Genomic DNA, 27215 nt, shown 5'->3' with positions numbered 1-27215 from the left:
CAAAAGCCAAAAACACAGCATCAATGGGGCCAGATGGTGTCCCAGGCTGCGTCTTGTATGAACTACAGAACGAACTAACCCCCCACCTAAACACGCTGTTCAACCTCAGCCTCTCCACAGGCTACATGCCCATAGAATGGCGCACAGCAATGGTTATTCTGCTCCACAAAGGAGGAGCCACAACTGACCCTAGTAACCATCGCCCCATAAGCCTGACTAGCCTGGTCTGCAAGCCTATGGAGCGCATCATCATGGAACTCATTAACAAAGACATTGGGAACCTCCAAACACTTGACCCGACCCAGTTCGGCTTTGTTAAGGGCAGATCATGCCTACTAAACCTGGTTGACATCGAGACAGTTACCAAGGCCACAGATGAGGGAAAGGTGGTTCACACAGCCTACCTTGATCTTGCCAAGGTGTTTGACACCATTCCTCACTTGGGTATTATAGAAAAACTCACCAGCCTGAACATAAACCCCTACGTCACAAGATGGGTTGCCAACTGGCTTACAGACAGAACTCACACGGTAAGAATAGCGGGCTCCAGGTCTGACTCTAAACCAGTCACAAGTGGTGTCCCGCAAGGCTCAGTTCTGGGACCCCTACTGTTCGGCATACATTTCTCAGTAATACAGGCAAACACAGGAGGACTATGGCTAACAAAGTTCGCCGATGACTGCAAACTGGGAGCCATAATTGACTCTCCGGCTGACACGGACATCCTCCAAAAAGGCCTTACTGAGACAGACACCTGGTGTCAAAGTCATAGCCTCAAGCTAAATGCCAAAAAAATGCATAGTCATCCCGTTTGGGAAAAACAAAACACCCACAAATTACCATATAGGCGGCAGCCCCCTTAATACAGAAGAGGTAATAAGAGATCTGATGATCCAGGTAGATAGTAATCTCTCCTTTGACAATCATATTGCCAAAGTACTTAGGAAATCCTTCTATATGGCCCATTTAATTACTAAGGCATTCGCATCTAGAAATAAAGAGGTTATAGTGCCCCTCTACTCGTCACTCATCAGACCCATCATAGAGTACAATGCCCCATTTGGGATGTACCTCACAAGACACTTCCAACAGCTTGAAAGGCCACAAAAGCACCTCACCAAGAGGATTACTGGCCTCAAACATATGTCCTATGCAGCCTGACTGAAAAAACTCTGGCTGTATTCAGTGGCATATCGCTTACTCAGAGGTGATCTCTGCCTGACTTACAAAGCTATGTCCAACTCAGAATTGATGGACATGCTCCACCTAAAGAAATCCAAGTCACTGCGAGCCACGCGCTCTAGTGAGCTACACCTCGCCACAACAATAAATAGCACATGCTGGAGGGATAGATTCCTGTCACAGAGACTCCCCATGCTTTGGAACAAAATTCCTAACTACATTAGGCAGAGCCCCTCACTAACACTCTTCAAGAGAAGCCTTGACGAGTGGATGGGTAACAGAAAGTACACCCCTGGGATCACTTCATTGGCTCTGCTTGACAGAGGCTCAGTTAATTAATCAATGGGACGGCGAAAGCCGACACACTCTGGCTAGGCTTATAAATGCCCTTGGGCAGATAGCCTAGTACCTACCTATGAACCTATATGTGGCAAAGTCAGGGACATTCTGGAATATCAGGGACAGTTTAGAGCTATATGGCACCTGTCCAGACAAGTGATAACTTTTTAAACTTTCCAGAATTAAAGTCCTTCATATAGAACTCATATAGCTAAGTTTTAGAAATCTTCAGGGACCAAAAAAATCCCAAAACAGTCAGGAACAAAGGCCCCAAATCAACTACAATTTTAGCACTGCTAACTTGGAAGTCTGTGAGAATAAAAGCACGTGAACTGACATTTCAGAAATAAAATAAGTCCAGCAATGATGGTTTGTATTCAGTGACAGCAATTAATAACCCTTTCTCAAAATATTGTGAATTTCAGGAGAGACATAGCAAACTTTTATGCCAACTTCCTTGAAAATCAGAAGTTAAGGGTTCTACTTCTTGGAGGAATTAAGGTACATCTTGCGCCTCTTCTTCCCCATTCACATGCACACGAGTTGTGTATACAATTAGCACTACCCCACCCTTTCTAAAATTTGTGAACCCAATGATTCCCCATTATCTCATTTGAAAAAAAAAAACAACTGTTGAGTGCATCATACTAGTTACACCTTGTTGTTTATCACCAGAAAATCATGGATAAAGACAATGACTTATTTCTTAAGGACCGAGGAAGTAAGGTTATGTCTGTCCCCTGCAAGTGCTTATGTTAGGCAAATGCAAAATAGTAACTGTCAGTGAATTACCAGAAAGCAAACATATTTAAAAGGGACAGGATAAAAATACAAGGCAAAAACAGAGACGTTCTAGAAAATCAGGACCAGTTATGCTGCAGTCTCAGGTGGACTGTTATTGTCAGTGTTATTATATCTGGTTGCCTACCAGGATCAAAATCAATACTCACCTAATTTCTGTGAATATCCACAGCTATCTAGTGATCTCCAGTTCTTCCCCACACTATTCAATATCATCAAGCTTTCTGGCTCATTGATTTCCCAATAAATCATGGGAACTCAATATGCAGAAAGCCTAGGCCCTGTGCAAAGGATCGCCACTTATTTAGTTAGATATTTATAGTTACTTTATTTTAAGTAAAGGTAAAACAAATTAACTACATTTTAAAAAAGTGGTGGCATCAGCACATTCTCTCCCAGCAAAGTGGTATGAATTAGGAAGTACTCGGCAGTGCCTATCATTTAAAAAAATATATATACATTTTTTTAAAGAAAATTAAGAAAGGTGGGTATAGCAGTTATTTTCAGAAGTACATCAGCTAACAAAAATAGTTAACATTGCAGAACCTAATTAAAACCAAAGTTTTTTTTTTAAATTAAACTATTTTGCTTGGTGGCCATGGGAGCCCCAGGATCTGTGGGCTCTGCCGGCCACCTATTTGCCTCTATTAATCCTCCACTTGCTGTCCCAGTCCTTTAGATTAGAGACCCCCACCCCAACAGCTGCTCTTAATAACTCAGTCCTCTTCTTGGCTGAGCTTACATAACTGCAGATAACATCTATTCTTCCTTATTTAAGATTACTTCTATTGGCTTTACTATTTTCCTCCTCTTTTGTTACCCAACAAACTTAAAGAAACATTTAACTGGTTTAGCTATTTCTCTTAACAACTCTTAAAACACTGTGCTCATTGGCATTCTTCACCTTTGACAAGCTTGCTCTTTTAGCTTCACACATTAAATTTCTGTTTGTACTATTCCACAAACAAAATATCATCAGTTGCTGTGGTCTCCAGTAATCCTCAAAATCTGAAACCCTCAAGCCCCCTTTGCTGTCTAGACAGAACTAATGAACTCCAAGCCACTCTTACTCTTCCTTTTTCAACAGAAACCTTGTAATATGGCTCATTAAATTGACAGAAAATTTACATCTGGAGAAACAAAGGAAGCGCTATCACCACATAAAACCTTGACACAAAATCATTATCTGCACAGCTAGTACTCTATAGGTAACATCTTAATTCTAACAAGCCCTACTACTGCAGCATTTTTTAAATTTTCTATAGCTACCCTATAGAACTCCTCCGTTGATCTCTTAATATATCTTGTCATTTATACCCCAAGGGTCTTAACTTTCTCATCATCCTATAATAATATTAATCCATCATGGTCTCTGAGGCTGCATGATTTAGTCCCTATGGTCTTGTCTTGGAAAGATTTATGTTATATCAAAAAGTTCTTAAAATGTATCAACATGGTAAATAATACAAAGTGCAGTAACATCTTAAACAATACTACTAAGTATTTCTCCAGTTCTCATTTAGAAGGTGTAATGGAAGTTTAAAATTCTTGAGAACCAGCTAAAAACTTTTAACCCAACTACAAAAGCCTTAAGTTCAAAAATGCTCAAAGGGCCATTGCCAGTGGTTCTACATGTATTATTAACAACAAGGGGGCAGGTCCTGCCTTGTAGACCTTTGCAGACAGAACTTCTTAAAGTTATATTCTAGCAATTTGGGGTCTTAATCTGTGGTGGGATTGCAATAGTGGCAGTATTCCAGGATTTGTGCTTCAGCATGTTCTATAGCTGTATATACCTGCTTAAAATTCCATTATAGTGCCTTTATGTCTACCTTGCTACTGGCTTGTCCCCTGTTCTTTGAGTCTGTTCCATGAGGCATTAAGTTAAAAGTTTCTGAAATTCTAACCACAGGACTTGAGCTCCAGTACTGGCTTTAATTGACTGTATCAGTCTCTAGGAGGTCTGCTATATTTAGCACAGAGCTACAACCAACAACTGCCTTTTATTCAAGACTCTGAAAGGTGCGAAATACAAGTTATTCATCAAGGGATGAAAATAAACTTTTTATTTAAATTCTGTTTAAATATTTTAAGTTGCATTTATAGTTACCTGTGTTGTGATACCTTATTGGACCACTCTGCTTTTTGTACATTTATCTGTTTGCATTTTTTAGTTTGTTCTGGGACTTAGCCTTGTAGCTTCATATGTAGTTGTGTGAAGAATGTATATTACTGCATTATTTAAAAAGTAAATTCCACTTCTATTTCCATAAGTAGAAATACATGTAAACAGTAGCCTTTGTTGTATTTCTAAGCATGTCTGGACAATATTGCAGCTTTTGGCACAGTTGTGGCAAGAGTGATCTACTGCCAGATTTGAGCCATGATTCATTATTTATTACAGCATTACTAGTACATTTCAGCATGGTCTGGTGCCTTAGCCTGTGGTAGGATTGATAGTAGTGGCAGTACTGTGAACTCTGTTAAAGGGTTTGTGCTTCAGTACTTTTTATAGCTGTATATACCTGCTTAAAGTTGAATTCCAGTAATCTGATGCCTTAATCTGTGGTGGGATTGCAGTAGTAGCAGTATTGTGAATTCTGCTCTATGATCTTAGAATAGCTAGTTTGCACATTAAACAGTAATACTTTCAAATTTTAGCACAATCTAACCTAGTGTAGCTCCAAACCCCAAATACCACCCAAGAAGACCTCTCTATAACCTAGTCCATGACCTACAGTAGCCCACCCAAATACATGTCTAGACAACATGAATATGCAATTTCCAAATGTCTCCATAGGCAGCTTGACAGATATGAGCATCCTTTGACAATGCAGCAATTGTCTCATGTTCACAGACAAACACAGCATACAAGAGATGCACATACACAATTTCCCTGGAGGCAAAAATCTCTCATACAAACATGGTAGTCAAGAACACACAGACAACATCCACCACACATAGTGTCCACCATACACAGATACCAACCAATGCTGAGGCACTAAAAAGCAATCTTTCTAAACCACAAAGACCTCCTAAGCCTATAAAACTGTAATGCCATTTCTCAGCAATCTCTAAAGCACTTACCAAAAACAACACCAAACATCTCACGTAATCCTACACCCAGTGAAGCCCCAAGAGCAAAGCCTATAAGATAAGCCAACATATTATCCAGGATCTTTGTCATAGCAGACTCCATTTTAGGACACACAGATACCCCACTCACCAGACTGGACAAGGGTAAGATAACAGTTAGTTGCTAATCTGGAGCCAGGACCTGCCAACTTATGCACACACCCAAGTCATTACACCACAGGAACCAGTAAGATTCTATCATAGTGCATGTTGGTGGTAACAACCTGAAATGTACTTCCCTGGACTATACGAAGAGCGACGTTGCTGATCTCTCTGAATATGTGACTCAGACAGGTATGTGCCTTGCATTAAGAAGCATTCTACCTTTACCAAGGATAATACTACAGTATAAATAAAATATGATTGACTTCAATAATTGGTTTAGTTTCTGGTGTCTTTCCAACGGGGGTTCAATATTTGTCAGCATGGGAGGACATGGTTAACAGACTATGTTGCTCTGCAAAGGATGGTCTGCACCTGTCACCCCTGGGCTTCAGAACATTAATAAAACTTTGTCCATCCCCTTACAACCTTTTTAGACAGTGGCAAATTGACAAACTTACTGATATAGCAAATAAAACCAAAAGAAGCCTAAAGATTTTACTGCTCAATACTAGAAGCCTAAACAAGAAACTCCACACTCTACGATCTCTCCTCACTCTGGAGACAATAAACATCTGTGCTGTTATCAAGACATGGTATAAATTTGCGGAAAGTACTCTAGCAGTGCAAGGCTTCAGTGCCTTCCACACATTTAGACTATTAGCTCCACAGATAGGAATAAAAGGCGGAGGAGTCTCAGTTTATATTAACAAGCACAACTCTATGTTGGTTAAATAGGACGATGCTATGGAATTTATCCATGTGCAAATCATCATACACAATGCCCCATACCATATTCTAGCAATCTATAGGTCAACTGCTATGTCACTAGAATCCCATAGGTCATACATAGACCTACTGGAGACACTCACCATTAAAGCAACTACCCTGTTCATGGGAGACCTTAACTATCTCTCTATAGATTGGGAAACATACACTGCCTCATACTTGCAGGCAGAATGATTTCTGGACTTAATGCTAATATCCTTGACCAGATAGTGCACATGCACACCAACCAGAGGTTCAAACATACTGGACCTGGTACTCACCAATAGGGGAAGAGCACTGCACCCCACCCCCAGTGTAAGGTCAGACCACAAAGTTGTCTTCTTTGAAATAAAAATCATTTCAGTAAACCTAGCAAACCCTACAGTAGTTAGGGACTACTCCAAAGCAAACTACAGCCTGTTAAGTGATAGCTTATCAAAATTCAATGCCTTTCCCAACCCAGAGTTCAAAACAACCTGTGTTAAATTGTTTACATTGACCCTGTACACAGTCATGTAAATGGACGTATAGAGACTGACATACCTAGTAGAAGTAAGTCCAAAACAAACTCTAAAAACAAAAAAAAAAAAACATACTGGTGGAATCCTAAGCTTAATGGGGTATATAACGAAAGGAAAAAAAATCATGACTAAAATCAGGAAAAGCAACTCCCATAATGACAGGAGCTCTCTAATTAAGCTAAACAGGAAACTATCCAACAAGGCCATTTACAAGCTCAAGATAGCCTCACAGGCTAAAGACAACCGCAAGACCTTCTACAGCTATGTCAGAAACGTCAAAGGCAGCACACATCAGTGTGCCGAACTGGTGGTCAGTGATGCCACCTTCACTGAGCAGAGTGACAGAGAATTTACTGATTGACAAATTCAGCTCAAACTTCACCCACACTCCCCCCTACCTCCCACCATGAAATACCTACTAGCAAACTCCCCCCAACTATTAACAGGGAGAAGGTCCTGGCAGCAATTGGCAAGACCACAAAGAGACCATTCACCAGAAGTGTACCTCAAGGCTCCATGCTGGGACTGCTCTTATTTGGCATCTACTTTTCAGAGGTAAAGTTTAACGGCAAGGGCCTTTGGCTGACCATGTTTGCAGATAAATGCAAATTGGGAGCCATCATAGATTTCCTCCATGACTCAAACATCTTACAAAAGGGTCTAACACAGATAAATGACTAATGCCAAAGTCACAGACTAAAACTCAACGTTAAGATACCCAAAGAGCTGAACCAGTAGCCAGGGATCTGAGAACATATGCAGACAGTAATCTGGTTTGACCAACATGTGGCCAGTGTAGTAAGAAAATCATTCTATGTCACCCAACTTATAAGTAAGGGCATGGCATCCAGATCCAAGAAAGTCATAGTGCTACTTTATTTGGCCCTTATCAGATGCATCAAGTATAATGCCCCCCTTCAGCATGTACCTGACCAAATATATGCAACAGCTGGAACACCTACAAAGGAGAATCTAGGGTATTAACCCATTGTCTTACATGGATCACCTTAATGCCCCATCTCTATACTCTGTCTCTTACAGGTCACTAAGAGGCGAATTATACCTGGCATAGAAGTCATCCTCAAATCCAGAGCTGATGGCCCTTTTGCACATCTGCAAAATGAACAGCATCAGAACCACTAGATTCAAGGATTTAAATTTTTCTTGTGACATAAATAAGACATTTGGTTAACACAGGTATGTCTAAGAGGATCCCCATGCTATGAAACAAGCTCCCCCATCAATGTGAAGCAGAGTCCACTCATAACGTTATTTAAGCATAACCCTGACCAATGGATGGGAAACTGGAAATTCACCCTGGGCCTGCCCCCCCCCCCATATCTCTAGCAGACAGAGGTAAACAATAATGCCCAAGCTAACATATCCCCGACATAACCGCTAGAAACTTCCTAACTAACATATCTCCATCTAATAAATGCCCATAATACACAGGGACACAACTGGATTGGATTGTACAGCTATAGGCTTATAAAGGCCCTGGTGATCATTAGCCTAGTATATAACTAAGAACCCATGGCATGAACTGCCTTTATAACTACACACTGACCTTTTATGGCAACCCAAATGATAATAACAATACTCTAAACAAGTACTCTCAACTCAGTCTATTAAAGGCTTCTTCAGCATACATGACAACCACAAGTTGTCGCCAGTCCTTACTTGCTTATTCCATTATGCAAAGTATTTTTGTTATATTCTCAAATGTTTGCCTCACATGTATAAACCTGATCAGAGTGTATCAATGTAAGCATATATACATATATTCAGTAATCGCCTATCCATTTCGGTCATAAATATCCATCAATCCTGGTTTAACAAAAAAAAAAAAAAAAACAGTTTGTATGCCCCAGCTCTAAGAAATCTTTACTTTTTTTTCAGATTTACTGATATTACAACCTAGATCAGCTTTTTTAGCTCTTATTACCATATTAAATATTCATTTCAACCTTTCCAAAATCATCTCTTCCCTCTGTTGATAGAAGCCAGATGGTCCTTTTTAATTAGGCCCAACAAAATCTCTGCCTCGTGTTTACTCACTTTAGGAAATATTAATTCTTTTAAAAACATATCTCACCTTCACTCATCCTTAATTCAGCATTCACCTCCTGTGAAATTCATCATAGTATTTACTAAAGCCATTTAAATCTTTGGGCAGAGTGCTACGTCTTCCAAAATTGTGGGTCCAAAATGTTCATAATCATATGACTTGCCTTTTCTTGCTTCAGATGTATTGCTAACTTCTTCTGCACCCCTGAGGACAAATCAAAGGCATTATGTTTCAGGGTTCTGGGTTAAAGTGAATTATAGTTTCTACTATTTTCTCCAGTTATTGCATCCCCATCTCTGTGTCTTCCATTACTTCCTAATTTCCCTTTTTGTATTCTTGCTGCTTTCTTTATAACCATTCCTGCCAATAGTCCCATGCAAACCTTCTACTTCATCTATCTGCATGCATACTGCTCTAGCTGCTAAGCACGATCTTGTATTCTTGACAATTTAATAATGGATCTACCTCTGTTGGCACATTTATCCAGCTTTCAACTTGCTTGCTAAATCACTCCTTAAAATATTCATTTCTACAAAAGGAGGTATTAAACTACTATGGACTCTCCATCTTCTTCTATCCTAATTCACTGTTATGATTTGTGCAGCATAATCTGATAAACCTATAGGAAAAGACTCCTCACTTTACACTCTGTGTTGACAATCCCTAGTTATCATTATTCTAACTCAGCCTTGAGTACCTTCTGTTGACTGGTGAATTGCATGGAAAGCAATTCATTTCTGTTTTTCTCAGCCTGTTAAATCTGCAAATTTCATAACCATGCAGTACATCATAAAATGTTTTCCTAGTAAACTGTCTTGGCCCTTGACGGATAGCTCGTTATCCAACACTTGGGTTCCAGTCTCTTGCACGAAATGTTAAAATATCTCTGAAACGTATTATATTTGCCAGTATTGATCTCATTTCTTACTGTGATGCAGTTGAGGGGTTCTATACTATCATCAGTGCTGTATGTCCACCTTCTGGATCCACTAGTTTCTCCTCAAGTCTTGAAGTTAAATCAGGGATTCCAACATGGTGTCGATAATGTGAACTAAACACAGATCTTTGGGTTGAGAACAATTAAATCCAGTAAAAGTCTGCAAAGTACTGCAAACGTAACAACAAAAATTAGTAGACAAGTGTCTATGATTTCCAAAAGGTCAGCAAAAAAAAGAAAATATGAAATAAAATGCAGAGCAACTGTGAAAGCTCAGAAGAGGAGAGAAAGCAGTGTGGAGCAGAGGGAAGAAAAGTAGATGGTAAGCAGCGGATGGAGAAAATTTCTCAGTCACCCTAGCGAGTTTAATTTCTCCAAGTCTTTTGAGTTTCTAGTACCATGATGAGAAATAACCCCATTCTTAAGTCAAAATATGATTAAAGTTAATGAAATTAGTATTGTTTCAATCTTTGATGTTAGCTAAAAGTGCTCTGAAATGTGCTACTGTAAGCCATATGGAGTGACATGTATTGTTAGCATATCTAAACACAACTTTATTTTTTTTTTTTATGAGACCCATTGCTCCTACTACTATTGGAACAATCTAAGTATTCTTCTCCTACATTGCCCTCATTTCTACCTGCAAATCCTGGCATTTTTTAACTTTGTGGCTCTGTATGTAAGACACTTCAATCACTGTGTGCAACTGTACAGCTCTCAAACAAGTAAAATGGCTAGAACTTCCTCAACTGCTACACCATAAACAATTAACTTTTGCCCACAAAATCCTGCATCAACCAGATAAACACCCGCTCCCCAAATTCTTATACAACCATACACCACTTCTACAGCCCTCCATTCCAGTAATAAACTCCTTTTAAAAAACACCACATTAAACAACTCAGCTGAGGAATCTCTTCTCAAACATCATTCCTAAAATATGGAATAAACTATCAACTCCAATTACCTCTAACTGCTCCACAGTACAATTTAAAAAGCTCCTAACTAGTCACTTAGACACCTGGCTCTGTTCTTGCAACTCTCCTGGATAACTCTTAACCTCAGTATATTTAACCACATCTTGCTCATTGGGTATTATTGTTTACTCCAATCTATGCACTCATTTCTGTTGTAACTTGGCTTTTCCTCATTACTTAAATGAATATATTTTTGTGTCACGTTATGTTAATGCAACCTCTAAAGAACTGTAATGCTCAACATTGTACTATTGCTGATTGTATATGCTACTGGAATTTCCTTGTATTTTGTAACTTTTAACTGTCTGTATTGCCTATTGGTAGAGCTTTACTTCCCCGGGGCTCCACTGAAAAAGGACCTGTGTCCAATCAGACTTCCATGGACTATATATGTTTTTCTCACATCTATTTTCTGAAATCTTGGTAACGGGTGGTCCATGTAATATAAACTTCATCATTTTCTATAATGCTTTGTGGGTCATGCTTCCAATGCATCTCAGCTACTTCAGTATCGTAATGTTTGCACAGTCCCCAGTGCACAAGTCTTGCCACATTATTATGCCTGAGCGGACAGGTGATCCGCTGTGGCAACCCCTAACTGAGAAAAAGCCAAAAGAAGAAGAAGAAGTAGTATACAGGTCCTCTGCCATTAGTTTATAACACACAGCAACAAGATGTGCAACTGTTTCCAGTTCTGTTTTACAAAACCTGCATTTGTCCGTTTCTCCCACATGTTCAATGGACTTTGTAAACCAATGTGTATATAGTCCACTGTCCTAGGCTGCTAATATTAACCTTTCATCTTTTGGTTTAAATTTCTCTCTCCTTAACCATTCTTACATCATATCCTGATTGACATGAGGTTGCTCCAGAAGTTTCCTGTACCTGCAAATATATTTACGCCTTTTCCATATTTCTCTCCTCATCTGATCCTTCTCTTTATATTCTTTCTGTTGTTTTTTAGCACATTCAGTTGCTGCTTTATTTTTGTCAACTTCTGGTCTGATTTCTACTCCTGCTTGACATCAGCATGCTTCTGCTAATCTAAGCAAGGAAGTCATCTTAGACTTATTGTCCTCATGTTTTAAAACTTAAACTATGTTTGGATCTTGTGAAATCAGCAGATATGTATGCAGTCCCATGACTGCAGATCCATACATGTAATCAATTTCAAGGAGGCCCATACCTCTTTCAGAACAAGAAATATATATAATGTTGGTATACACTGATTTTTATATACCATTTGACATATGTGAAGCATTTTTCTTGCGTTACTGTTCAACTGATCCAATACCTTTTGCGAACAATCACCCCAAAACTGTAAGTTAAAACAGGAAGAGCAAATTGGTTTGTATCATGGGCTTTAGATGTCAGGGCTGTTTTCAGTATTAATTTTAATCTTCTAAAACATTCCTTACTGAGTTTTGGTCGCAGTTGTTCATGTTTTACTGTTGATCCTTCATCAGTTCCCAAGTATTTATACACTCCCTCCTGCTCAGGTTCCTTTATATCACATTCGTGTCCCAGTCTGATATTTTCATGGTGCTGCACCTTTCCTGCTTTAAAAGTTGCTTTTGCACATTTATCAAGACCAAATATTCGTATATCACCTGAGAATGTTTTAACCATGTGCAGTTGTTCTTTCATCTCCTCATCTGATGAACTATTTGGTTTTAAATCATCCACAAAAGAAGATGAAAAGTCTTTACACTTGGCTCTTTTTTTGGGAGTCAAATTGTAACCATGATCCAGTCTAAGTAGACAGCTTAATGGTTTAAAGGCAAGACAAAAGAGCAGTGGTAACAAAGAGTCAACCTAGAATATCCCCCTTTGAATTTTTATCCCTGAGATAATAATTTGACCTTTATCATAGCTTAGCTGCAAAGTGGTTTGCCACTGTTTCATGATCATTGTAATATAACTGATCAGTGTAGGATGTATCTTATCCATCTGTAAGCACTCCTTTATCTATGAATGTGGGATACTATCAACTGCTTTTTTGTAGTCTATGCCATCCTTAGATTCTTCCCTTTTTTACAATTCTCCATTAAGATTTTATTTAACAACAAATGATCCTTTGTTCCATAGGACTTTCTCTTTTGTTACCCTTCTGTTCTATTGCCATAACGGAGTTTTCTTCTAAATGAATATAAACTCTGTAGATAAATATGTATGTATACCTTTAAAGAAGTTTTCTAGGGGCTTGCACAAGTATATAAATAGTGAGCATGTGCACGCCTGACTGCCATTTTGTAGTAAGCATGTATGTCTGTGTGGTCTGTCAGTTAATCAGTTAATTTATATTTTGTAATGCTACTATCCATCCTGATGTGTTTCATGTTCATCTTTAACGGGAAACAAGAGGAGTGATATGCTGTCAGAATGGAATCCAGATTCCAGACCGAGGAGCACTCAGTTAAGACTGGAGGAATATAGAGGAATGAATCATCCCCAGTGCACGTTTAATTAGCAAAAACAGGTCAGAAATGTATTTCAGGTATCAAAGCTTACTTAAATTATTTCTTATTTGCAAAATATGAAACGAGGCAATCAGAACACTCTAAACAAATTTCTAATTGTCTTTGATAATAATATTGCAAAAAACTGGAGTGTTTGAGCAAGAGTCCGATATTTTCATACAAGCTGCGTTTTCTGATAAAGGTGACCATGCAAAGGCATTTACTTTGCTTAATTTAGCTGGTTCAGAAGCCATTGAAAGGGATCCTTCATTTGTGTATGCACCTGCTGTATTTGCAGGGGGGACTGCCATATAGTTGTACCGGCTGAGTCAAGGGAAGACCCTGAGTGCTTACAACATAAATTTAGAGAAATGCGTAACCCCCAAACTAATGTTATAATGGAAAGGCACTTATTTTGTACAAGGGATCAAAAGCCTGGTGAAACATTTGCAGCATATACAACTGATTTGAGAAACAAACTAAAACGTGCAGATTTGGTGATTTAAGGGATAAGTTGATAAAAGACAGACTTGTGTGTGGTATTAAAGATGATGCTGGGAGAAAGATTTTGCTTTGTGACAGTGATTTAACTTTAAATAAGGCCATTGAGATTTGTCAGATACATGAACTTACACAAATATGCTTACAAATGAGAGAGACATGCTCCTAGTAACTTCTAAAGCCAGTGTTGATAGTATGTAGCACATAGTTAAAAGAAACAGGCCTAAGCACATGGCAGCAACTGTAAACCCTACAACAGTCACTGAGAAACTCCATACCTTTCTAGCAAATTCCAGAGCATGCACAGTTTCAGAGCATGAGTGAGTTAGTCAGCAAAATCAAAGAATGGGCCCCCACCCAGATTTATAGCCAGCTGTCATAATTGTGGTGGAAATCATGAGCCTAAAAGGAAGAAATGTTTAGCAATGTCACAGATTCAATAAGTGGAATCATTTCAAAAGATTCTGTAAATCAAAAGGGACACATTCTTTTATTAAAAGGGTACATTCCAAGAAACGAGTTGATCAAATAGAAAGCTGTGACCCTACTTTTTATATTGATGTTGTGTCTGTGCTTAATGAAACAGTCAACGCAGTAGATTTATGGGCAAAGAATGAAGTATTTTGTACTGTTTGAATAAATGGAAAACCCACAGAGTTCAAAGATTGCACAGGTTCAAAGTGAAATGTTATGTCAGCAGAAACATTTACTAGAATATGTGCTGCTGAGAAGCTTGATTTGGCAAAAGTGTGTGAAGCTTGTTGCTTATGGTGGTGAAGAAATTCAAATCGAAGGTTCAGTTGTGCTTTCATGCTACTCTGCTGGGAACAGCTATGACTTGCAATTTTGCATGGTCAAAAGGCACGTCCCATCATTATTAGGCCTCAGAGATGGTTTAAAAACAGGACTACTTTCATTTAATAAGGAAGTTCACCATGTAAGCTTGAAAGACCACTGCTCTAATTTCACCAAGTCTGTTTATTTTACCTATGCTGATCTTTTCGAAGATAAACTAGGCAAACTCCCAGTTTTATACTCCATGAAGTTAGACCCTGACGTCAGTCCAGTTGTCAGGCCAGCCCAGAAAGTTCCAGCTGCTATGCAGAACAGAGTCAAAGCCAAGCTAGATAAAAATGGGCCAACAAGGTATAATTACTCCAGTTGATGAACCTACTGAATGGATATCTTCCATGGTGGTAGCTCATAAGAAAAGCTCAGATGATATCAGAATATGTATTGAGCCACGAGATTTGAACAGACCATTGAAAAGATCTCATCACCCAATGTGTACAGTTGAAGAAGTTGCAGCTCTGATGCAAAATGCCACGTTTTTTTCTGTCTCAGATCCAAAGAGTTCATTTCGGCAAATTTTGCTTGACAAGAAATCCTTGTTGCTTACTACTCTCAGTACTCCACTTGGCAGGTACAGATTTTTGAGAATGCCATTTGGGATAAATTCTGCCAGTGTAGTCTTCCAGCATGCACTGGAGCAAAATCTTTTCTGGATATCCGTGTGTTATTATAGTAGATGATATTCTAGTAGGAGGTAATGGTGAAGCTCAGCATGACAGAAACCTCAAAAAAGTTCTGGAAAGAGCATGTGAAGTGAATCTTAAGTTGAATTCTCTGACGTGCAAGTTCAGGCTATGAGAAGTTACTTATGTTGGTCATTTAGTTACCGGTTTAGGCTTACGACCAGATCCTTCAAAGCAAACAACAATTCTACCAGCTTCAGACAATGTTCAAGCCCTACAGCATTTTCTTGGCATGGTTAACTATCTAGGCAAGTTCATTCCTGACTTGTGTCAACTTTCAGCACCATTTATAGAGCTAACATGTAAAGATGGTCATGGTTAGAACAACACCAGAGAGCATTTGATGTCCTGAAACAGAGAATTGCCAGTCCACCAACCAGATACTCATTCTTGTGTTGCCTCAAAGTTTGGTCTTGGCGCAGTCATTCTTCAAGAGGGTAGACCAATAGTCTTTGCATCCAGAACTCTAACCCAAACTGAAATGCACTATGCTCAGATAGACAAAGAGCTCTTGGCAATTGTATTTGCAGGTTAGAAGTTCCACAATTATATTTATGATAGACCTATCTAGATTGAAACAGATCAGCAACCTCTAGGCACCATTTTGAGAAAGCCTATGCATACAGCTCCAGCCAGATTACATCATACCCAGAAATACCACTGAACAACATGGGAATGAGCAACTTGATTTTAAAATCATGGACGTGAGAAATTTTTATTCCACATGTCTTGATGAGCTTAGAAATCATACAGCCTCAGATCCTGTTCTATAGAAGCTCAACCACTTTATCGATCAAGAATGATCGTCAAAGCAATGTAGTTTACCTCAAGATTTGTAGCCTTATTTTCCTTATAAAGATAAGATTTTGTCTGAAAATGGTATCGTCATGAAAGGTCCAAGAGTCATTGTTCCAAAGTCCTTACAACCAGAGTATATTGCCATCTTGCATTGCGGCTACCCAGGAAGTGATTCTACTAAAAGGAGGGTAAGAGGACCAATACTTTGGCCTTTTATGTCACAAGACATTGAGAGAGTACTTTCATCTTGTTCTGTATGTAATAGTACAACGCCACATCAACAGAAAGAACAACTTCCTCTAAACCAGATTCCTGGACTACCACGTTTGAGTCTGCACAAAATTATTTCTGACAATGGCACACATTTTACAAGCCAGCAATTCAAAAGATTCACCGAAGAGTGGGACTTTATTCATGGTATGAATAGTCCAGAGTACCCACAGTCGAGTGGTTTGGCAGAACATGCAATTCAAAGTGCGAAAGAGTTACTAGTGAAGTCAAAACAAGATAAATAGTGATGGTTTTCTGAATCTCTTGAATCTCAGAAATGTTCCTCATGATAAACATCTTGGTTCACCCGCCCAGAGACTTCTGTCAAGACAAGCCAGAACCACATTACCAATCAGCAGTAGTTTATTGGTTCCAAGTACTAAGAATAACAGATCAGTGAAAGCTCATCTGTTAAAGAAACGCCTAGCCCAGAAGTCTTATTATGATAAGTCCAGCAAACCGCTCACTCCATTACATGAAGGAGAGACAGGGAAAATTCAAATGTGCAAAGGTTATGATCTGATTGGAGTCGTGAAGAGTATTTGTCCAGAGCCGAGATCGTACATTGTAGAATCACAAGCAGCAGAGTTTAGGTGGAATCGGAAACATTTGACACCAGTGTCTAAACCTGTACCACAGCACCTAGCCTGTGAGAAAGACTGTGTATCTCAGAGTGAGTTATCTAGCATTCCAGTTCCAGAGGACGTTCCAGTAAATGCCCCTGTTGCTGAGAAGAATCCCAAAACTCCTGAACCAAGTCATTCACCAATGACTGTCCCTGTTGCTAAACCCAATTCTAATTGCTACATTACTAGATCAGGTTGGATTTACAGTCCATGTTTCAGATGGGTCTATATCACATTATCAAAATTCCAAAATGTCGAACACCATAAGCTCGACCTTGGAATAGAGAAATGTGATATACTCGAACGCTCAGAACAGCGAATTTTTTTCCAAGGGAAAAAATTAGCTGTTCCGAGAATACACACATACAGCACAAGCACACCAAAATACATAATCCACACATACACACTTCACAGAACCTTACACTAAACCATACATACACTACTAGCTATACACTTACCTTAACCCAACCCTAACCCTAAAGTCCCTAACTAACACACACTCAGCTTACCCACTCCCTAACCCTAAGGTCCCTAACTATCGGACACTCACCTTACCTGCTCCCTAACCCTAAGGTCCCCAACTATCACACACTCACCTTACCCGCTCCCTATCCCTAAGGTCCCTAACTATCACACACTCACCTTACCTCGATCCGTTTGCACACTTACCTTAACCCGGTCTGTCACCTTCGCACCACAGTCGAGGAAATAGTGAAGCCGCAGAAACGGCCCACCGAATACTTTCCCTAGGAAAATATTCTGTGTTCTGCAGCTTCGCTATTTCAAGCGTTTGCTGAATTGGGGTCGATATTACAACATTCGAAGTTTTAAGACTTTGATGTTATAATATAGACCCGTTCCAGATACACTGCAACTTGGACATGAATGTTGTTTATTTCTTATTGTCTGTACAATTGCATGTTTCCTTTCAAACGTCTTTATATTGTGGGCAATTCATTAAAAACGGAGGATGTGGATCAATATGTATGTATACCTTTAAAAAAGCTTTCTAGGGGCTAGCACAAGGATATAAATAATGAGTACGCGCGAGCCTAACTGACATTTTGTAGGAAGCTGTTGAGATGTAAACATGTATGTCTGTGTAGTCTGTCAGTTAATCACTTTGTTTATATTTTGTAATGCTGCTATCCATCCTGATGTGTTTCTATATAAAAAAAAGTATATAAACGAACTACCCCACCTGTTCATCTTTAATGGGAAACGAGACAAGTGGCAAACTCTGTTGGGATCAATTCCAGTTTATAGTTTATACATCTTCAGATGGCAAGTTATTGGGCTGTAGCTTTTAGGATAGCATACATCTCTTAAGGAGGAGTACTGTTTTGCCTGCTGTTAACCAGGTTGGCGTTTGTTCAGGACATGCATACAAGTACTCCTTACTCAAGGCTAAATCTTTGTGTAAAGATATTAATACTTTTAGCCAGAACTTAGGTACTACATCTGGGCCCGGGGTATTCCAATTAGGAGCTTTTCTTAATTTTATTTCAATTTCTCTGGCTGTAACTTCATCACATTTCATATCCTGTACATCTCAAGCTCTTACTATTTTTTTTAGTTCTTTTATCTATTCAGCATGTTTATTTGTTTGTTATGTTCTACAGGGTCTTCATAGATATTTTCCAAAACGTGGCTATTTCTTTTTTTTTTTTGCTTTGTATCCCAATCCCCTATAAAACTTTTTGCGGTCATCAATAAAATTCTTATTTTGTACTTTTCCTTTATATTTATTTCGCATCTTCTATGTTTTTCTGTATGTGCTGGTATCTTTAGTTTATTATTTGCAATAGTGCACGATAGATCCTGTTCTATTTTGATACTGTACGTTGCTTTGATCATGCTGCATATTGCTTTTATGAAGTCTCTCTTTCTACATATTCTTGTTGATCTGTTTTCCCTTTTATACTCTTCTGTATTGTTCTAATAGTGACACTTCTTGTCCTAATTGCTTTATAGTTTTCTGTTCGATGCTTCCATAATGGCATTTGATTTCTCTCCTGCCTTTATCTTATGGCTCTGTGTTTTTGTAGTTAAGACTTTATCTGTTATTAATTTAGCTGCACAGTAAAATATCCTATTTACTTCCGTTATACCACATGAATATCCGTTAATAGTACTAGTTACTGTGTTTATCTGTTTTATCAAACTTCTAACATTTTGAGTCTTATGGACTTTATGTAATCTATCTCTTTTATGCATCTTAATATGTCTATCCATCTCTACTAAATCAAGCAACTTTTCCCTTAGATCATAGGAAGTTACCAGGCTATTGGCCCTGAGGCCCTTATAAGCCTAGCCAAGAGTTTAGCCCATGTATAGACAAATCGGCACTCGATGCCCCTGTCCAGCAGGGACACAGGTAGAATTCCAGGGATGTATTCTCCATTTCCCATCCAGTTATCCAGGTTGCGCTTAAAAAGGGGTAAAGAGGTACTCTGCTGGATGTGGAAAGGGAGTCTATTCCACAGATGGGGGAGTCTCTGGGACACAAATCTGTCCCGCCAACAAGTCCTATTGATGTCATAGACCAGGTTGAGGCTGTGTGTGTGTGGGTTACTTGAGTGGAGCTTGACTCGCAGATAGTCCCATCAAGGTGAGGTCCGAGATCGCCTTGTATGCCAGACAGAGGTCACCTCTGAGAGTCTGTAAGAAATGGAGTACTGGGATAGGGCTTTTAACCTATCTGTGTAAGGTAGATTTTTGAGGCCCTGGATGCTCCTGGTGAGGAACCTCTGTGGTCTCTCCAGCTTCTGCATGTGCTTTGTACTCAATAACGGGCCTTATAAGGAAGAATACAGAGATGTTATGACCTTCTTGTCCCTGGATGAGATACCCTTACTTATGAGGTGGGCCATGTAGAAATCTTTCTGTACAATGGAAGTAACATGGTGATCAAAAGTCAGGTTGCTATCAATTTGGGTGCCCAAATCCCTCATGACTGACTGAGTGTTTAGGACGTTGTTATTAATGTGATAATTTGTGGGGATGTCACTCTCCCCAAAGGGGATGACGATGCATTTTTTTGTATTCAGCTTGAGGCCATGTTTCTGGCACTAGTCATTTGTTTGAGTGAGACCCTCTTGGAGGATGTCCACATCACTAGGGGAATTTATGACACCGCCCAGCTTGCAGTCATCTGCAAACTTGGTCAGCCATAGCCCACTGGTTTTGGCCTGCACCTCAGAAAAGTATATCATAAATAACAGAGGCCCCAAGACTGAACCCTGGGGTACGTCACTCGATATGGGTCAACTTCTTGAGGTGGCTTCCCCTGTTTTGACTAGGTGGGTTCCATCAGTGAGCCAGTTAGCTACCCATCTGGTAACATACAGATTGATGCCTAATTGAGAGTTTATCTATTATGTCCAAGTGGGGAATACTGTCAAATGCTTTGGCCAGGTCAAGGTAGGCGGTGTGCACCATCTTCCCCTCATTCATGTCTTTGGTGTCTGTCTCAAAAAAGTCGACCAAATGTAACAGACATGACCCCCCCTTGACAAAGCCAAACTGTGTGGGATCGAGTGTTTGGACGTTGCCAATGTCCTTGTTAATGAGGTCCATGATAATCCATTCCATGGCTTTGCAGATCAGGCTAGCTAGGCTGATGGGTTTATAATTTCCTGGATCGGTGGATGCTCCACCTTTGTGTAAACAGATAACAGTGGCTGTCCTCCATTCAGCTGGGACAAAGCTGGTACTCAGGCTTTGTTTGAATAGGGTACCTAATGGTGCTGCAAGTTCCTGCCAGAGTTCATGTAGGATGAGCCTGGGATGTTATTGGGTCCCATGGAGCCTGTATTTTTTGCCTTTGAGAGATCAGTGATGACCTGATTCCTAGATATAAGAAGAAGGGGACAGGTATTGGGAATATTCCGATTTACTGATGGAGGGGGGAAATTTTCACTGAATCTGTCAGCCAGCAAGTTTGCTATATCTATGGCATTTGTAATTTGGTGTCCTTGATCACCAGTTCTAAACAGATCTGGGTGCCAACTTTGAGATTACGGACATATGTGAAGAAGGCCTTATTATTGTCTCTAGTAGATGTGGCCAATTTGGACTCAAGTTTGCTTTGGAGGATTTCACTAGTGCTCTTATTTGCTTGTTTAGGCTAAGAAGAGATTGCTTCCAGTTGGGACCCTGCTCCTTCTTGGCCCTGGACAGCAATGTTGCAATGTTTTTTGTTATACAGTTTATTTATTGCAGATGTCCACCAGACAGGGTTACTCTTCCTTGCAGAGGATGATTTAGTACTGCCAGGTATTCCTGATTCCATGCATCTATATAAATGTTTGTCTAGTAATTTGGTATAGTTTTGGATACTGGTGCCAGTTCCTAGAGTGGGGGAGGGGGCTGTGAAGCTATTTATACCATCCCTCAGGAGGCTGTAATCAGCTTTGGAGAAGTTTTTGTTTGATCCTAGCTAGAGGAGGATCGGGGGAGATGGTGACTTCGAATGTGACCGCTTTATGGTCGGATCTTACAAGGGAAGATGATACTACAGGGATGCTGCAGTGGTTACTCATGTTGGTTAATACCAAGTCCAAGATATTATCACCTCTTATGGAGGTATCGACTAGCTGTTCCAAAGCATTTGCATTGACAAAAATCAAGGAATCTCTGGGCATTTGTGTTCTAGCTTGAGTAGTTCTTCCAGTCTATGTTTGGGTAGTTGAAGTCACCCAGGATCAGGGTAAAGGGTTGAATCTTGATAGATTCGAAGAGGTCTAGATAGGCAGTTTGGGCATCTCGAGTCAGATTTGGGGGCCGGTAGCTAGCTACGATTTGTATAGGGGTCTTGTCAATGGTTAACTGCACCTGGAGTGTCTCCTGTGCGTCATACTGTTTAACCAGCCTGGAGGTGTGTATGTCTTTAATATATACTGAAACTCCAGCTCCTTTGACTTTACTACCCACACTTTGGGGTCTGAATGTATGATAGGATGAGTAACCAGGTATGGCTGGGGTGTTCTCCGCAGATTTGAGCCAGGTTTCTGTAACTGCAAAGATGTCAGCATTTTTCAGGGTTAAGAATGCTTGCAATGAGTGCAGTTTCATGTTTAGACTCCTAGCGTTTAGCAGCATGACCTTTAATTTGGATTTTGTGGAAATTTTTATGTTAGTAGTTTTAACCTCGTCACTTTTTCTAAAAAAGGCACTATGGGGAGAAAAGTGCCTTTCCCAGAAGCCTGAAGCCGAAGTGAGACAGATGCAGGCCATCTCTAGCAAAGCATCGAGGTCTGTCAATCATATCTTCCCAGGCTGTCAGGTACTGGATTCCCCTGGAATGACACCAGAAACTAAGCCAATTGTTAAAGTCATCATTTTCTATTTGTATTGAGGCATCATTCTGGGTGACGGTAGAATGCTGCTTAAGGTTAAGAACATACCTGCCTGGGACATATATTCAGTGAATTCAATCATGTCTTTCTTCATATTATCCAGAAAGGTACATCTCAAGTCATTCACACCAACATGGACTATGACAGAGTCATAACAGTACCTGTTGTTGAGAGACTTAGGTTCATAGGTTCATAGATTAGTACTAAGCTAACTGCCCTTGCGAGCCATTTTAAGCCTAGCCAGTTATCCCTTGTGAGACTCAAACCCTGCACCTTGTGTTTGTAAGGCAAACACCTTAACCATTAGGCCACTCTGTCATTTTGAGTGCGTGTGTCATTTTCTTCTAAACTGAGGGCACATTATTTTTTCTCCGTTTCCTTTGGGCATCCTACAAATAGTTCCAGAACATTTTCCTATGACATATTCTCTTCAGCTACATCCTGTGTCATCTTGTGTCAACTATTGTTCTTTCATATGGGAACTCTCTGACCTATCACTTCACAAAACTGACTGCTTCAGAGTTGCCATGGTTTTCTAATAAAGGCTCTAGAGTATCTTTATGTGGCAAGTGATCAGATGCTTCCTGTTCCAACTGTTTTTCCTTAATCTGGGGACTCATTGTTCCCTCATGCTGTGACATTACCAGAGTTGGATTTTCTACACTAAATCCTTCACTTTGCAGGTAATCTACAACTTCTGCTCTGCATTACTAATTCTCTTTTTTACTCTCCCCCTTTGTTTTCTTATTTTTGTATTGTTACATTTTCCATACCCAAATGCCTTTGTCTGTATTTCTCTTCAAATGTATTTGGTGCTGTTTTTTGTGAAGTTTAGTTTTGCCTTCTCCTTTGCATACACATTACACCATATTAAATCTATTTTTCTTTCCCATGTCCATATTTCTTTTTCAGATGTCTCCCGCTCCACCGGTTTGTGATTTGGTGACTAATCACTCTGCTGTGACATTATCTGTGTTAGACTTTCTATACTAAATCCTTCACTATGTAGGTATTCCATAAATTCAGCTTCTATTTGTTTAACTTATACTTTACTAATCTTCTGCTGGGTCTATATTAGAACATTGAATATTTAACAGTTTGAATCACTAAAGGTCGACCTTTAGTGATTGTACTGTTAAAACATTGAATGTTCATAAAAAAAAAAAAAAAAAAAACTAAATGGTGTAGGCAGGGGGGCAAACCCCCCTGCACCCCCCACATCCCCCCACTACTTAAATATACCAACTCCGAGACCACACTACATTGAAGTAAACAGAAATCTCCCCTAACGGATGTTCAGCAGTTACACTATTCTCGTGTCGACAATGTCAGATTCAACATTGTCAGCTTTTGAGAATCTATTATAGACCCTCTTCTGCTCTGTATTCCCCCTTTGTGATTTAGTTTTTATATTGTGAAATGTTCCATATCTGGGTGCCTTTGCCTGTACTGCTCTTCAAATAACTTTGGAGTTGCTTTTTTGTTTTGATTAGTTTGGCTGTCTCCTTTGCATAGATATTGTACCATACTAGATCTCTTCTTCTTTCCCCAAGGCCATGTTTCTTTTTTTTACCTTTCAAAAATCTCTGGGTTTTGTTCTTTATCTTTTTCGCCCTTCCTCTAATGCTTCTTTTTCCAAGCAGCCCAAAGTTGCTTTATCTATATAACATTTTTTATGGATCTGTTGTATTAATGAAAACAAGCTTTTGACCGTTTTTCCTTGTGCAAATTGTGACGTCCCTCCTCTGGGCCAAAATCAATGAGCCTGACTCCTCACCACTGACACCGGTGAGGGGCATTCACTTGGAACAAAAATAGATACACATAGTATTTCCAGCTCTCTGCATCAAGCACAATTTCCCTTAAGAGCACACTGGGAATACACTCAGTCTAGGGGCTGGCTTCCCCCTCTCTCTCCAGGCTCCCAGTAAGACTCTCCACTGGCACAGATGTAGATCTGAGTCCTCAGATGAGTGTCCAAGCCAAGTCCTCCACCACTCTCTCTGTGAAACCTGTGCTCTGTGTCCCTGCCCAAACAGCTGACACACACTCTTCAAGATTTGATTTGTATGCTCTCACATGCATGCGCGCGTGAACACACACACACACACACACACACACACACACACACACACACACACACACCTGGGAAAGGCTGGCATAGATTTACTCACTCTGTTACTCTTTGCCCAGACTATAAGGTAGTTATGGTCACCAGACACTCCAAAGCCAGCTACTCAATTATACTGAGTGAAATTACTACTAATACAAATGGTAATGTTTGACCAATGCAGTAAGGCTTTCAGGAGCAGTCACAGTGTCACCAAATAAATATAAGTATTCTCAAAGGTTAAAATATTCTCTAAAGGATCAGCCACAATGAAAAGTTTAAATATATTTAATAATAAAAAAATAAAGAATGTGAAAATACTAAATATCTATTTGCAATAAGCACCAGGGTTTCAATGACAAGAAATATTAAAAATAAACACAAATAAATAGGTTCACACAGATACAGAAAAATGGTACTTAACTAATCTCACAATATTTTCCTGACTAATCTAAAGTATTACTGTTCCCTGGTTACTTACTAAAGCAAGGCATGATAACGAAGGTGAGAGAGCCTTCTTTTTCAGGTTACAAAAACAGACCGCCCTGAGACTTCAGTCTCATCTAGTATTAGTGCTGGATTACAGAATGACATCACATACATCTAGTCATCTGACTTCTGGTTCCCATACTACACCTCTTTACTAGAAATTGAACTAGAATCTCGTACATTTGTTACCATACACACAGACAGAGTTTTGCTAAGATGTGTTGCAGCTTCTGGAAGCCATAAAACTATTTCAAACTTTCATCCTTCCACCCTTCCACAGTAGCAATTAGTTCACCCCAAGGACAATCCAGAAGGCTTCGTAGTGCAGCCTTTTTGTCTCTGGCTGCAATGTGGCCTGTGAGATACAATCCTTAAGCCCTAAATTAAGTAATTTAATTTCAGGATATTTTTCTAAAAGTTAGCTGGGGCTGAGCTTAACCTCTTCCCTTCCAGTATCCTCTGTTACAACATTAATTTCAAAATTTATAATACAGCCTGACATACAGGTCTATTTCTTTTTTCTGTTCAGCAGGACCCACTGCTGGAACATTTTTTAACACAAGCAGCTTTACAAATACATTTTCAACACAGACACCTGTACAAATCAGTTTGATATACTAATGACATATAAATCTTTATAAAACTCCAGCTTGCTATGCTGGCATATGTTACTCATGCGCTGCCCTACTCTCCCTGGCACAGCTGGCACTACCTCACATCTTCACAGTAAGTACAAGGCTTTTTTCAGGCTTTGTATCGCATATAGCTTAAGAAATGTTTGGCATATTCGAGGAGATACCAACTTTTAAATGTGCTTTCTTAAAGGTATACAAGACTAGGCATCTTACAGTTTTTGTGATTGCTTGCCTACTACTATTCCTATGTTTCTATGTTAATGTGCTATGAGGGACAATTGTCTGTTTTCTTTTAAGAATATTCTTCATCACTGACAGTGAGTTAAGTGCATTCAGTAACCAGCTGCTGCAATTCCATGCAAACAATTTCACTTTAAGTTTTATTTCTGATGTTAAAGTTACAAGTAGTTTAAAAAATAAGAAGTGCAGAATATTCTTTAAAGTTTTACTTTTGCTAATTACTTTATGTCCACATCCACGAAGTGATGCTCATAGGATCATAAAAAATTGCTAGGCAATGGCACTAGAGCCTTTAAGCCTAGCAATTTGTGTCCCAATTTTCCCTATTATGACTGCCCACAAGCTTTGGTGTATGACTCTGCCTTAGGGTATCTACACACTGACCCTGTCCATTAGGGCCACAGGTGACAAGTCAGGAGTGAATTATTCCATCTATTAGTCCAAACTGCTTTTGAATAAGCTTAGGGATGAGCTCTGTTTCACATGAGTTGGGCGTGTTCCAGAGAAGGGCTAATCTCTTAGACAAAATTATCCGTAAACTGAAGTCAAAACGTGCTTCACCTGTCCTGTTTCTCCAAGCTCATTGCACCTACAGCTTCTGCCCCAAGGAAAGTTAAGGTTGTTACTGGGCAATCATTCTTCTGGGTAAGCAAACGCACAAAAGCAGTATACATCTTTTTAAAAAAGTAGCTACTAACTTTAATTATGCATTCATTATTATATGTAATGTGTTCTGCAAGACACTGTTGACAAATTGTCTTGCTAAGGTAAAAGGACTCTCCTGTTGCTACAGTTAGCATGCATGTATTAATTTTAAAAACATGGAACTGCACCTTCAGGCTTTTATGTTGTCATGGCAGGACTTTCCAGCTTCAGTGAATCAGGTTGGAGGGGTTGTGTTTGTTAGCAGCAAAGATAAATGCAAAATTTTATTTATTTATTTAGCATGTGTTGATCGGGAAGGTCTGACTAGGTTCCACAGAGCCTGTTTTCAGCGGGCCCGGGGAGAAATACTCCAGATGCATGTCTTTGGAATGTGGGAGGAAATCAGAGTATCCAGAGGAAACCCACGTGAACACAGGGAGAACATGCGAACTCCACACAGAAGGCACCCCAGCTAAGAATCGAACCGGAGAACCTCTTGTTTTGAGGCGACAACTTTAACCGCTGCACCACTCCAATACAAAAAAAACATATTTTGCGTCAAAAACTGTGTAATTTGCTAACGCATATAGTAAAGTTACACTCATCTGTGAGAGTTTACCGATTATACTCGTGAAAGAAAGTGAAGCAACAACAAAATCCCAAACTCTCATAATTATAAGGGGATACCCATGGATAAAAAGCTCTGGGCCCGAGATT

At 39.6% G+C, this 27215-nt stretch overlaps 1 protein-coding gene across 2 annotated transcripts in view; it reads right to left on the bottom strand.

The window, feature by feature from the left end:
• The window catches only part of XRRA1 (X-ray radiation resistance associated 1), a 1524348-nt gene that overhangs the window by 1496606 nt on the left and 527 nt on the right, over positions 1–27215 (bottom strand). The window lies entirely within an intron of this gene.

This window comes from Protopterus annectens, chromosome 5.part0 (genome assembly GCF_019279795.1).
Source record: "Protopterus annectens isolate FY-2018-M chromosome 5.part0, PAN1.0, whole genome shotgun sequence".
Classification (NCBI taxonomy): domain Eukaryota; kingdom Metazoa; phylum Chordata; order Ceratodontiformes; family Protopteridae; genus Protopterus; species Protopterus annectens.
Note: the sequence above shows the minus strand (reverse complement) of the source record. Positions and strands in the feature narration are given on the sequence as shown.